The 13499-nt window shown below is 40.8% G+C and overlaps 2 protein-coding genes across 4 annotated transcripts in view; one reads left to right on the top strand and one right to left on the bottom strand.

The window, feature by feature from the left end:
- The window catches only part of TG (thyroglobulin), a 382541-nt gene that overhangs the window by 286680 nt on the left and 82362 nt on the right, over positions 1–13499 (top strand). The gene's annotated exons all lie outside the window — the stretch shown is intronic.
- Positions 1–13499, bottom strand: part of SLA (Src like adaptor) — a 103941-nt gene that overhangs the window by 56444 nt on the left and 33998 nt on the right. Inside the window, exon 3 of one of the 3 annotated variants that reach the window (XM_069081276.1) lies at positions 3034–3321. The exons of 1 other annotated variant lie outside the window; for it this stretch is intronic. The gene's annotated coding sequence lies outside the window, so the exon portion shown is untranslated. Of the gene's footprint in view, positions 1–3033; positions 3818–13499 lie in introns of those variants that run through there. One more of the 3 variants, XM_069081275.1, reaches the window with a different exon arrangement.

The raw sequence follows: 13499 nt of genomic DNA, 5'->3' as shown, positions 1-13499 counted from the left end.
AGTATGAAAGGAAACTCTGCCTAATGGATAAATCACAAAGCTTAGAATTTGTAGAACCATATGTGATATAGGTCTTTCAGAAGTATCATTCTTTTAAACAAACTTCTTAAATTATAAGTGAGATGGCCTTAGCTGAGATTGGGCCTACAATTTGACTCCTAAGTATTCTCCTAAGGGGTAAATTTAGGCTTAATGTAATGAAAACCTTGCTAGCAATTAGAGTTGTCCCCAAGTGGGACAGGCTGCCTCAGGAGGGAGCGAGTTCCCCTTACTAGAGCTTTTTGGTCAAACACTGGCTAACCAAGACTGGCTTCATGTGTGTTGTAGAAGTGTTTTGTTCAGTCACAAAATAGACTTGGTGATCTCTGGGAGTCGTTTCCAACTCTGGAAAAGTTCATGATACCATGATAATGTTTCCGAGACATAAGTAGAGATAGAGATGATTAATTTTGCCTCTATCCAGGAACACTTTCATGCTAGCTTCCTAGGAGCTTGATCCTGTGATTGTTTTGTTTTGTTTTTAATGTACATACAAATCAGTATCTAACATTGTATTGCATTCTAATTACTCTTTAAAAAAAAGGCTTCTAGGAAGGGAAAAAATGTCCTGGGAAGTTTCAATTAACTGGATCCAAATTAAACTAAATCAAAATTAGCCAGTTTTGGGTTTTTTGTGCATTTCATTTTAAGAAGAAAATGGGATATCATCAATTTAGAAGTGAAACAATAGTGATTTCTAAAGTCATTGTCATTGCTGTTGTTGTTGTTGGCATTCATCTGTTTCAGTCGTGTCTGACTCTTCGTGACCCCATTTGTGCTTTTCTTGGGAAAGATCCTGGAGTAGATTTTCTCCTTTACCTTCTCCAGCTCATTTTAGAAATGAAGAAACAGAGGCAAAAAGGTCTGACTTGCCCAGGGTCACACAACTAGTGTTTGAGGATAGATTTGAATTCAGGAAAATGAGTCTTCCTTACTCCAAGCCTAGCACTCTATCCACTGTGCCACCTAGCAGCCCCCATCAAGTCATAAGATCAGAAAATTATAGATTTAGAGCTGGAAGAGACCCCAGAAGTCATTGAGTCCAACCCCTTCTTTGTATAGATGAGGAAACCAAGGCCCTGAGAAATTAAGTGATTTGCCCAAGGTCACACAAGTAAATGAATAATAGGATTTAACCCCAACTCTTCCTGATCCTAAGTCTGAGCACTTTATGAACTAGTCCAACATGCTCATTTTATAGTTGAAGAAACTGATGTTCAGAGGAGTGAATTAACTGACCCAAAGTAATGCACCCACAAGTCCAAGAGTAAGGATTCACACCTAGGTCTCTTGAGTCTAAATCCATTGTTCTTCCCCTGTGCTATTCTGCCACCCCCACTCCCTAACCACAATTCAGAGATTAACAAAGGAAAAGTTTCACTTTCAAAATAATCTTCCATAACTTTCCTATCTACAGTATCACAAAATCATAATTAATGCTTAATTCTGGACAGAGGATTGCACTGGCTGAATTCTCAGCTATCTTATAGCACTAAGACTATATGAATGGTCATCCTGACACATCATTCTCCCTCATGAAGGGTCAGTGAAGTTCACTAGATTCTACTTATTACAGCAGGAAAGTGGACACACACATATAAAGATTATGAAAATAGAAATCAATAGATGGATAGATAGATAGATGGATGGATGGATGGATGGATGGATGGATGGATGGATGGATGGATAGAATGAGCCCTTCAAATAGCATGCTGAGTCTAGAGTCTGGAAGACCCAAGTTCAAATCTAGCCTCAGATACTAGCTGCCTGACCCTAGACAATTCACAACCTCCAGATGCCTCAGTTTCCTCAACTGTAAAATTATAATAATAGCACCTACCTCCCAGGGTTGTTATGAGGACCAAATGAGATATTTGTAAAGCATTTATCACTAGTGCCTGAAATATATTAAGCACTATATAAATGCTAGTTATTATTATTATAATTACTATGTGGATGAATGAATGAAGGAAAGATTTTTTTAAAAAAAAGTTAACCAGAAATAAAGGAAGAAACCAAAAGCCCTGTCCTCTGTTCCCCGAGGATTCTAGTTGACCATGATTTAACTTTCCAGATACCTTTTCATTCTTCTGCCTATACTCTGGTCATCATCCTCAGCTCTTCCTATCCCCCCTACTAAACACCCTTGGACTCCACCTCTGGGTCCGCTAGCGCTAGAGGGAGGGGGGAGAAGGTGATCATTAAAACAAGGTGGATGTTAAATCAGGGGGAGGCCTTAGAATATAGGTTTTTAAAGCTAAGGGGACCCCAAAGATCATATGGGTCAATCCCCTCACTTTACAAAGGAGGAAATTGAGGCCCAGAGATGCAAAATTACTTGCCTGAGGTCACTGCATGAGTTAGTGGCAGAGCTGAGACTTAGCCCATAGTTAGTTCTGATAAATGAATTAATGAGATACCATACAGGTAGACAGGCAGCTAGGTGGTGCAGTGGATAGAGCATTAGACCTAGAGTCAGGAAGACTCATTTTCCTGAATTCAAATCTGGCCATAAGTCCAGAGTTAAAAGGGTCCCTCAAGGCCATCAGGTCCAACTCTTTCACTTTACAGATGAGTAAACTGAGGGATAAGAGAGGTTACATGGCTACCTGGGATCACACAGGTAGGAAATGTCCACGGCAGGATTTAAATCTAGGACTTTCTGACTGAGTCTAGTACTCTAGCTAATGTATCATGCTATGTGACCATAAGTCACTTTTACCCCTTCAGGCCTTGGTTCCCCATCTATCAAATGAGTTGAAATAGGTGACTGCTGAAGTTCATTATTCTGGTTCTAGCATTTTGAGATTCCCTAGATCGAGCCATCCCAACAACCTGAGCCCACTTTTTTGTCCCCTGTGTGCTTCCACATTCAGTGTCCTGCCCTGGCCGAACCCTTGCCCAGTGCTCTCCAGGAGACTAAAACGTAGCTGCTCTACCTCCACCCACCCTAGGAAAGACCCACTCCCTGTGCCCAAGTAAGTGGAAGGTTACCTTTAAACGGTGAGCATGCTTCCCCTCTTTGCATGAGCTCCAGGCAATAACCAGCCAGTCAGCCAGCACAGTCATTCAATCTCCATCAGCTGCCACTGCACCAGCTGAATGACAGCTGTGGTGAGGGGGCCCTGGCGAGTGTTATGAAGCTCATGCTATCATGTAGAACGGCAGTTGCCAAACAGGCCACATACTTCCTCTGCTAGAAATAAGGAAGGTTCGATGTGTTTGCAGAAGCCTGGGTTCCTGTTTTTAGCAACCACATGAAACTTTTGCGTCTTCTTCTCTCTAAAAGGACATGAGGAAAAACAGGCATTTACAGCAGCTCTTTGGAAGAATATCTGGCCAGCTGGATTCCAGACAGGAATATGCCATGTGCATAATCAAAAGGGCATTAACTGGTTGCAATAAATACTGAATTAGTTAAAAAAAAAAAAGAAAGAAAAGAAAAGGCACCAGTGCATGCCCCTAAGACAGATCAAACTGGGAGCGAAGTGAGTTTAGGTAGCGGCTGTCAGCAGTTGATTCTGTTTTCTGTTTCCCTATTTAACAAGAAGACACTTGCTGTCCTCCTGCTAAGGAATGGCTTAGCCCAGGCTAAGACCCTAGATCCCCTTAACTTTGACTCTATTCTTCTCTACTGCTTTAAACTGTTATTAGAGAAGGTTTAAACGCTGGTCAGAAACTTCATCTCCAAGACAGAGCCTGCCCGTGCAGCTGTCCCACATGACTCACCCTTTGTTCTTCTGAAGTTGTTTGGATGTTGGTGCTGTTAGGATGCTCTATGAATATGATTTCATGACCTGCCTTCCCTAGTCCGTTGGGAAGCAGCCGCTGGATCTTAAGAACAGGTGAACTGAGGCTGATGGGAGATGAGGCAGACTTTTTTCAAGGCTGGAAAGTTTGACAGTGAGACCGAACCTGCCTGGGCTTCTAGCTTCCAGATTCTGTGCTATGACTGAGAGATTTGGACATCAGCTCATGGAATGTTAGAACCAAAGGCAACTTTAGAGACCATATGCTCAGAGAGTAGCTTACCTTAGGCCACATAGCTAGCTAGTGGAAGAGTGGGTGGTAGAACCCAGGCCTGCTAATCTCCCAATTTATTCAAAATTCGTTGAATATTAGCACTTCACTTACTTTATACCTGCCCCAACAGCCTTCCTTCCCACAGTCATTTCTCTAAAGTTAAATTATCTTAGAAATCAATTTTTTTTGCTTTTTGTAGGGCAGTTGGGGTTAAGTGATAGAAACTAATTAAAAAAAAACAGACAGTATGTTTTTATCATCCTGATAGTTGTATCCAGTGGCTGTTCATAGAACTAAAGATTATAGAATTTAAGAGCTGGTACGGACCTTGGACCACAGAATATTAGAAAATAAAATATTATGTCAGAAGGTAACCATGATGACCTGATTCCATGATAGTAGGAAAATGAGAGGAAGTGAGTTCAAATTCAGGCTCTACCACAAGAGTAGCTTGTATAACTTTAGGCAAGTCAATTAGCCTTTCTGGGCTTCAGTTTCCCTGTGTTTAAAATGAGAGAGTAGGAATAGGAGGCTCGTAATGGTAGCAGGGGTTGAGGGTGAGGAGATGTAAAGATAAATAAGAATGGCCCCTGCTCTCACATACCTTACACTATGGCAGAAAAGATTTGGCATGTACACAAACAACTCACACAAATTAGAGTAAGAGATGTGCATTAGAGGAAGACTGAGGGTTCTGCTAGTTCAGAATGGGAGGGATTACATCTAGCTCATTTCTGGGTATCCAGGTCTGCCACTCTCAGACTGAAGTGGTAAAGTATACATTGGGTTTTCATACACAAGTCATTCTGAAACTCTACTCACAATTTATGAAGTCAAAATAAAAGCAGGAAGACTGCTTCTACACTTAAAAAGTGGAAACTTTCGTTCAGGCTGTCAAACAACACCAATTTTAAAGTTCCTCCTTGCGTACAGAACACTGTCCTGGGGACTGTAGGGTAGCAGGAAGGCAGTATTTATGAAAGACTAGGTTCCTCTTCTTAGGGAAACTGTATGTAACTTAATGAAGATGAAAAGCAGCTAGTTTATAGAATTATGTGAGTAGTTCTGGGAGGCAGATTCACTTCTCTAGACTTGTGTCCTTTGCAAAATGTAGCTGTTAGACTAGATGACCTCCAAAACTCTGTCTGGCTCTGACATTCTGTGGATTAATGAGTTTATAGACACTATGGTATAGTAGACAGAAGGCTGGTCTTAAAGTTTAAAAGATCCTATTTTAAGTCCTTCATCTAATACATTCCAGCTGAATAACCTTAGACATTTGGGCAGCTAGGTGGATTGGAGCCAGGAAGATGTGAGTTCATATTCAGCCTCAGAGATATACTAGCTGTGTGGTTCTGGGCAAATCACTTAACCTTTATTTGCCTCAGTTTCCTCATCTGTAAAATCATAATAGCACCTACCTCTTAGCATTGTTACGAGAATCAAATAAGATAATACTTATAAAGCACTTAACATAGCGTCTGACACAAACTAAATGCTATATAATGTTAGCTGTCCTCAATAGTATTATTTAACCTTTCAGTGCTACAAGTGACCTTTTTTTTCTTTTTTCCTCTCCTCTCCTTTTCTTTCCCTTCCTTTCTCTTCTTTTCTTCTCTTTCTCTTCCTTTACCTTCCCTTCCCTTCCTTTCTCTTCCTTTCCTTTTCTTTCTTCTCCTCTCCTTCCTTTTTCTTTCTTTTCCCTTCTCCTCCATTCCCTTTCCTTTCCATCCCATTTATTCATTCCTTCTCTCACTTCCCTTCCTTTCTCTTCCTTTCCTTTTCTTTCTTCTCTTCTCCTCTCCTTCCTTTCCCTTTTTTCCCCTTCTCTTCCCTTCCCTTTCTTTTCCATCCCATTTTTTCATTCCTTCTCTCACTTTCCTCCCTTTCCCCTCACTTTCCTTTCTCTGCCCCCTTCCCTTCTTCTTCCTTTCTCTCCCCTTCCTCTTTCTTCCCCCAATCTTCCCTCCCCTTCCTCTACCTTTCTTTCTTTCCCTTTCCCTCTCTTCCCTTCCCCTCTTTTCTCTTACCAACTGAGTCTTTCTATTTCATCCTGGTTGAAAATGCAACTACTTATGGGCCTTATCCTATTCTTGACTAACATAGAAGCTTTAACCTGCTCCATTTACCACCTAGTCCAGATTATCCCTCCTTAAGCAGCCTGGTGGTCTCCTGCTCCAGGGCATTATCCATACTGGCACCAGACTTAGTTCAGTCACCTGATCAATTTTAGTTCTATGGCAGATCAAAAGTCCTGAGTTCAAATGATCCACCAGACGTAGCCTCCCCAGGAGCAAGATCTATAGGGGTGCATCCCTGTGTCTGACCTCATGCAACTTAAGCTATAGATGGGTTGCCAGTATGAATCAATGGAGGGACATTCCACACTAAGAGTTCACATCACTATGGAAATCACATATCTGAATTTTTTTTAACATTTAACTGGTAATTACAGTGGAAAATATTTATTGCAGCACAATTTTAAATATAACACGGGATAAACCATGTGCCCCGATCAGCCAATCAACTAACATTTATTAAGTGTTTTCTATGTGTTGGATACTATGCTAAATGCTGAGTATTCAAAGATAAAACAAAAATAGTCCCTTCTCTCAAGAAGCTTGCATCCTAGTGGGGATGGAAGGAAGTGAAAAAAGACAACATATTTACATCAGAATCCACAAGATAAACACAGAGTAGAAGGAGAAGACAATGGCACTGGAGCCCCATTGGGGGACGAAGAGGAGCCTGGAGGAGGAAGTGATCATTGATCTGAGTGTTAGTCTGTGAGTAGGATATTGGAAGGGAGAGCATTCTAGGGATGGGGGAATCACCAGGGCAAAGGGCAGGATATGGAGTATCATGTGGGAGGAATAGAAAATAGTCCAGTAGGGCTGGATCATAGAGTCCATAGAAGGGAGTAGAGAAAGAAGATGGGAACTATAAGGAGGTCCCAAGACCTAAGACACCTAAAAAAGGACTGATAGGACAAGATTAGTTTATCTGGTAGAGGTTATCCTCTACCCATCATTAGGCATATAAATGGGGGTTCCAGTGGACTTAGTGAAAGAAGAATGGGAAAGGCTCAATGACATTAGAATGACCTGAGGCACCTGAGACTAGGGCTGAGAAAATATGTAGATGGTGCAAGTCTTAAGCTGACGGAAGATGTCATCAGTGAAGAGTAGCTAAGAGAGTGCCTTCCCTAAGAGGAGCTGCATGGGTGGCTTAGAGTCAAGAGAGGTTAAAAGGGTATGAGGGCATTAGGAAGCTGACCTGTGTGACCCCTATGAACACAAAGCAAGTCACTTGGCTCCTCTGGACCTCACCACCTACCTCTTCTATAAAATGAAAAGGGTGGACTAAATGCCTTCTCAGACCTCCCTCTCCCAGCTCTCAATCTATAATTGCCCTGCCTTCTCCCATTCCTGTGCATTCACACAAGCAGGTCTGGAGCATTCTCTCTCCTTATCTTAGCTTTCTAAAATCCTTCTTTATTTTCAAAAGGCCCAGTTTCCACATCACCTTCTTCCCTGCCACAGTTCAGAATTATTTCTATCTTCTCAAATCTCCCTAGCACACTTTGTCTGGATTCCTCCTTTGCTCCAATCACAAACTATTCCCTTGCACATACCACACTCCCATACCCATCAGACTGAAAGTTTCTTGTGGACAGGGACTATATTGTTTATCTACCTAGGCCCAGAATTTAGCACAACACTTTGCACATTGTTACTGACTAATAAACACACCATGGTATAGTAGAAAGACTTCTGGTTTTGGAGTGAGACAACCTGGATTCGGACCCTAGAACTGCTGCTTAATTCTTTAATCCTACTTAACACATGGGTGTCTTAGAGCAAAAGCAGGGCTTTAAGTGGGGCAGCCAGGTGGCACAGTGAGTAACAGCACCGGCCCCAGAGTCGGGATGACCTGGGATCAAATCTGGGCTCTGATACTTAGTACCACACCCAGAAATAACTGGCCATGTAACCTTGAGCAAGTTACTTAATCCCAACTGCTTTAAAAAAAAATTAAAAAAAAAAGAAAATGGCATTAAGTGCTAGTCTATCCAGTGAGGTCATGTGCCTGTACCTAACCCTAACCATCTTCAAAGAGAAGATGGAGAGATAAATAAGATATAGTTGCTATCCTCATGAAGCTCAGTCTAGTGTGAGGTTATAGCACATACACACATACATAATTATACTATAAAATGGAACATGATAAAGACATAAAGAAAACATTATTATGGACCTATTAGACTATAAGCAGCATGAGGGTAGGGACTACTTTAAAAAAAAATTCATCAGCATCTCCCCCATACCTCAAACAGAGCCTTGCCTATAATTGTTTGAATTGAATTAAAATGAATTTGAGTTGAATTATATTGAAGTCTTCTCTAAAGACACAATGTCTGCAACTGGAAGAAAACTCAATGAATAGAGCACTGGATCTGGAGTTCGGAAGACCTAAGTTCAAATCCACATTAGTTGTGTGATCCTGGATAAGTCACTTAACCTCTCTTTACTTCAGTTTCCTCAATTATAAAAATAGTGATAATAATCTCACCTACCTCCCAGGGTTGTCGTGAGGATCGAATGAGATAATATTTGTAAAGTGTTTAACATAATTCCTGATGCATAGTAGGTGCTTAATACATATTGGTTGTGCTGATTTTTTTTCTGTCCGGAGATGTCAAATTGCTGTCCCCTGTCTTTGTTCCTAAAAGAACCTCCAAAGTTTGGATGTGGTAATACCTCTGTTGTTGTGGTGGTGTCCCCTAGATGAACTCAATTCACCTACAAGGAGGAGACTTGAAGGACAAAATCAGAGTATTTGTGTTGCACCAACCAACAGACCACACTCTTGGGGAGAAGTGTTTATAATTTGTACAATATTGCACAATTGCATTATGCTTTCACGTTTCTGAATTGCTCAACTGTCTTACAGAGTCCTGGAGGCAGATAGGTCAGATTGTTCTGAACCCAGTTTACACATGAGTTGACAAAGAGGTCACCTTGTTTCCCAGAAGTCACTGCTTTTTGGAATATAACTTTCTATAATGACTTCCGCCTTATGTAGTGTTACATTAAACTCATTCGTTTATATTATAGACTTGCAGAGGTGGAAGAGACCTCAGAGGTTGCCTATTTCAACCCCTACCTGAGCTAAAACTCTCTTCTCAGCATCATCCAGTTTGTAATTGATTCATTTGCCCCCAAAGACACTGGTTCTATATCAGATTGATTTCAGCCATAGTGGGGAGAGGGGAGGAAAAGGGGGGGGGAGAAAATTTGGAACTCAAAAGCTTGTGGAACTGAATGTTGTAAACTAAAAGTAAATAAATAATTTTAAAAAAAGGAAAGACACAGATTCAAGGTCAACTGTTGAGACATAAGGGAGTTGACAATGAGGTCAGCTAGCTTCCCAGAAGTCACTGTCCTTCAGAACAGAACTTTCCCTACTCACTTCCTTTCGATGTATTACCACATACAGGAAGATTCATTAAGTTGTATCTTCGAATCTCTGAATTGTGGGAGACCTCAAAGCCAATCTAGTACAAATTGTGCCTGAGAAGGAATCCCCTCCACAACCCCTCTGACCAATGATCACCCAGCTTCCATGTGAAACTCTCATGATGGGGAGCTCACAGGGTCCCAAGATAACCTGCTCATTCTACTTTTGAACAGGACTAACTTCTAGGTAGGACTACGCCATGACCTACCTCTTTAAAAAAAAAAACTTTTATGCAGTTGTTTTATTTTTAATTGCCTACATTCCGTCTCCCCACCTCCAATATATATCCAATATATATGTGCTCTGGGCTCTCCCTGAAATCTGACAAGGTTGCCCAAAGTGTTTAGTACAAAGTCATATCCCAGGTACCTACGCCTAAAGAGGTTATTAATTAATAATAATAGCTAACAATTTAGAAATTAGGAAAGGCTTCAACTAGGAGATGAAATTTTATCTGGGACTTGAAGGAAACCAGGGAAGCCAGCAGGTAGAGAATAAGGAGAAAGAGTGTTTCAGGTGCAGCGAACTGACGGAGAAAATAGCCAGACCCAAGAGATGGAGTGTCCTTTTCATGGAATAGCCAGAGAGCCGATGTCACTAAACTGAAGAGTACATGTCAGGGAGTAAGGTGTGGGAAAACTGGAAAGGCAGGAGGAAGCTAGGTTATGAAGGCTTTCAATGCCAAACAGAGCATTTTGTATTTTAACCTATAGGCAATAGGGAGTCACTGAAGTTTATTGAGTAGGGGGTGATATGATCAGACCTCCATTTTAGGAAAATCACTTTAGTGACTGAATGGAGAGAAGGGACAGATTTAAGGTAGGCTGACCCACCAGGAGGCTACTGTAATAGGCTAGGTATGAGGTGATGATGGGCTGCCTCAGAGGAGAGAAAGGGATATTGCCAAGGTGAAATTCACAGGCCTTGGCCACAGCTTGGATATGGGGAATGAGAGATAGTGAGAAATCCAGGATGAGTCCTAGGTTGAGGACCTAAGGGACTGGGAGGATGGTGTTGCTATCTATAGTAATAGGGAAGAGAGGAGGGGAGGGTTTGGGTTTGGGGAAAAGATAATGAGCCATTTTGGACATGTCGAGTTTCAGATGTCTACTGGACATCCAGTTTGAGATGTCTGAAGGGCAGCTGGAGATGTGAGACTGGAGGTCAGCAAAGAGATTGGGGTAGAAAAAGTAAGTCAGCATAGAAGTGGTAATCAAATCTATGGGAACTGATGAGAAGGAAAATAGTAAAGGGCCCAGGACAGAACCGTGTGAGACAGAGGGAGTGATCTGGGTGGGGATCTAGCACAGGAGCCTGAGAGGGAGTGACCTTCTAGGTAGAAAGAGACCTAGAAGAGAGTAGTGCACCAGAAACCTACAGAGAAAAAGAATATCGAAGAGAAAAGTGTGAAACAGTTCAGGCGCTGCAAAGAAGTCAAAGAGAGTAAGAATTGAGAAAAAGTCACTGGATTTGGCAACTAAGAACTTATTAGTAACTTTGGGGAGTGCAGTTTCAGTGGAATGATAAGGCCAGAAGTCAGATCACAAGGGGTTAAGAAGACAATGAGGGGAAATTGGAGGTGCCTATTGTAGATGGTCTTTTCAAGGGATTAAGCCAGAAGGGTAGAAGAGATATAGGATGATGCTTGGGGAGGATCAAGTAAAGGTTTTTTGAGGATGGGGGAGACATGGGCATGTTTGTGGGTCATAGGGAAGGGACCAGTTGAAAGAGATGGCTTGATGAGCTTCTCTGCAGCTCGCAGTGTGATATTAATTTTTACTCCTGTGGAGACTTTTGTGTTCCACATCTCAACACTACAGGATAAAACAAGTAGAATGTTGTTATTTAAAATTTGTTTTAATTTAATTTAATTTTTGAAATGATTTTTATTATTTGTTATATATAATACATTATATATAATGTTAGACATTATAACATATTTTGTTATTATTTATTATTGTATTATTAATTTTTTAATAATTTAAATTCATATTCCAGTAGAAGTCTCAGGACATGAAAGGAATTTTGCAAATTCTTTAAGGCAACCCAATCTCTTATCCTGCTTCTGTTTAATTCTGAACCTAATTCAGCATTCACATTTTCATTTGACTTTAGTAACTCACATTTCTCTTTTTATTTCCCCCATTCAGTTATAATATCCTTCTGGGATCACTGGTCTGTGGCTCATATTATCAGTCAGTCAATAAACACGTATTCAGGGCCTACTCTATAGCAGGCCCTGTGTTAAGCTCTGGGAATACAAAAAAAGGCAAAAAACAACTTCTGCTTCCAAGGATCACATAATCTTCTGGGGGATTAAGAATGCCATTTACAAAGTCTGAGATGAATCTTTCAAAACACTTGAAGATTCAAGTATTTTCCCACATGTTAGTTTGGGAAAATACCTTAAAAGGCATGAAGAATAACACAAAGCTATCATATCATTAAGGTATTTTCCAGCCCTAGAGTTCTGTAATGAATTAGTATTTCTGCACTGTATTTCTCTTAAACTCATCAACTTGGAAGCTCCTTCCAATGATACAGATAATAAGCCATACATCCCTACCCATTTTATGTGAATCTTGTCTGTATCCTCTCAGAAATTCATCATGGGTGGGTGGCAGTCTACCCAATGTGCTAGAGGCCTTCCTCAATTTCTCCTGAAATCACAAGGGAGACCATTGGAGCACTAGGGCCATCATCCTGTAATCTCTTGTGCTATTGTTGATATTATGGTGGTTGCTGTTGTTGTTTTAAAATCCAAAGACATAGGGAAGATTCTCAAAGTAGGTCCTGAAATTAATTTCAGTGACATCTTGATTCGCCATGCTAGGCAGGTATGAAATCTACTGTCATATTTTCCTCACCCATTGAGTCATGGCTAATTAGCCTGGACAATGCTGACTTAGGCACAGAAGGGGACCAAAGGCCCCTTCTTGGTCTGGGTCTGAACTATTCAAACCCCAATAAAAATCACTCCCTAGCAAAATCAAGTTTCATCATGAAATGTTACCCTGACTGGAAAGAATCTTATTCTCTCTCTCTCTCTCTCTCTCTCTCTCTCTCTCTCTCTGTGTGTGTGTATGCGTATGTATGTGTGCATATAATGATGATTCTTTTTCATTCTTTGCACGTTCCCTCCAGACAAGTTTAATGAGCTGGTGTGAGAAATTATACATGCCTACCCAAAACAAAAAGAAAGAGTCATCAAGATTTAATCAAACTGATGTTTTGTTTAAAATGTTGCTTCTAGAACTAAGAGAAAGTTCACCAGGTGGTTCTGCATGGAGGAAAACATAAGGTTTGGTGGCTCCTGGGTCTCCTTACATATTCTGATCCAAAAGGGAAGGCCAATTGCTGCAAATCTTATTTACAATGAGTTCTTCAACCTCAAATGTGCTTTGATTACAAGAGTTGTTCAGCAAAAACTATATCAAGTGATGACAGCCATCGAAAATTGCTGCATGGAAGAATTGTGAACCCCTCTTTGAAAAAAAAGTAAAGGATTTTGTCTAGAAGCTGAGGGCTGGGGGGTGGGGAGGGGTGTGAATTGAAGGTGGAGAGAATCCGCAGTAGTATCCAGGCTTGGTTCAAGGGAGTCTGATTTAGTGCTAGTCTACAATCCAGCAGATCCAGACCAAATAGCAGTGGGAACAAGGTTATTGTCACAACTTGAACTCAACAACTACACAGTGATATAGGGTTTTTGGAATGTGGACTTTCTTTTTTCCCTTGATCTTTACCTTTTTATCCAAAAGCAGAACCAAAAAATTCTTCCATTTTAGCTCATAGAAGTTTTTTGTTTATTTGTTTTTCATGGTGGTTGTTGTAGTTCACTCTTTTATCTTCGGGGTGGGTGGGGAGTGTTTCTTGTGAAATTCTCAGATCAAAGATTAAATTTTAACCCAGTTCAAAGA

Source organism: Petaurus breviceps, unplaced genomic scaffold, assembly GCF_028583685.1.
Source record: "Petaurus breviceps papuanus isolate PSGF00001 unplaced genomic scaffold, PetGlider_PUasm1.0 98, whole genome shotgun sequence".
Classification (NCBI taxonomy): Eukaryota; Metazoa; Chordata; class Mammalia; order Diprotodontia; family Petauridae; genus Petaurus; species Petaurus breviceps.
This window is presented reverse-complemented; position numbering and strand designations above follow the sequence as displayed.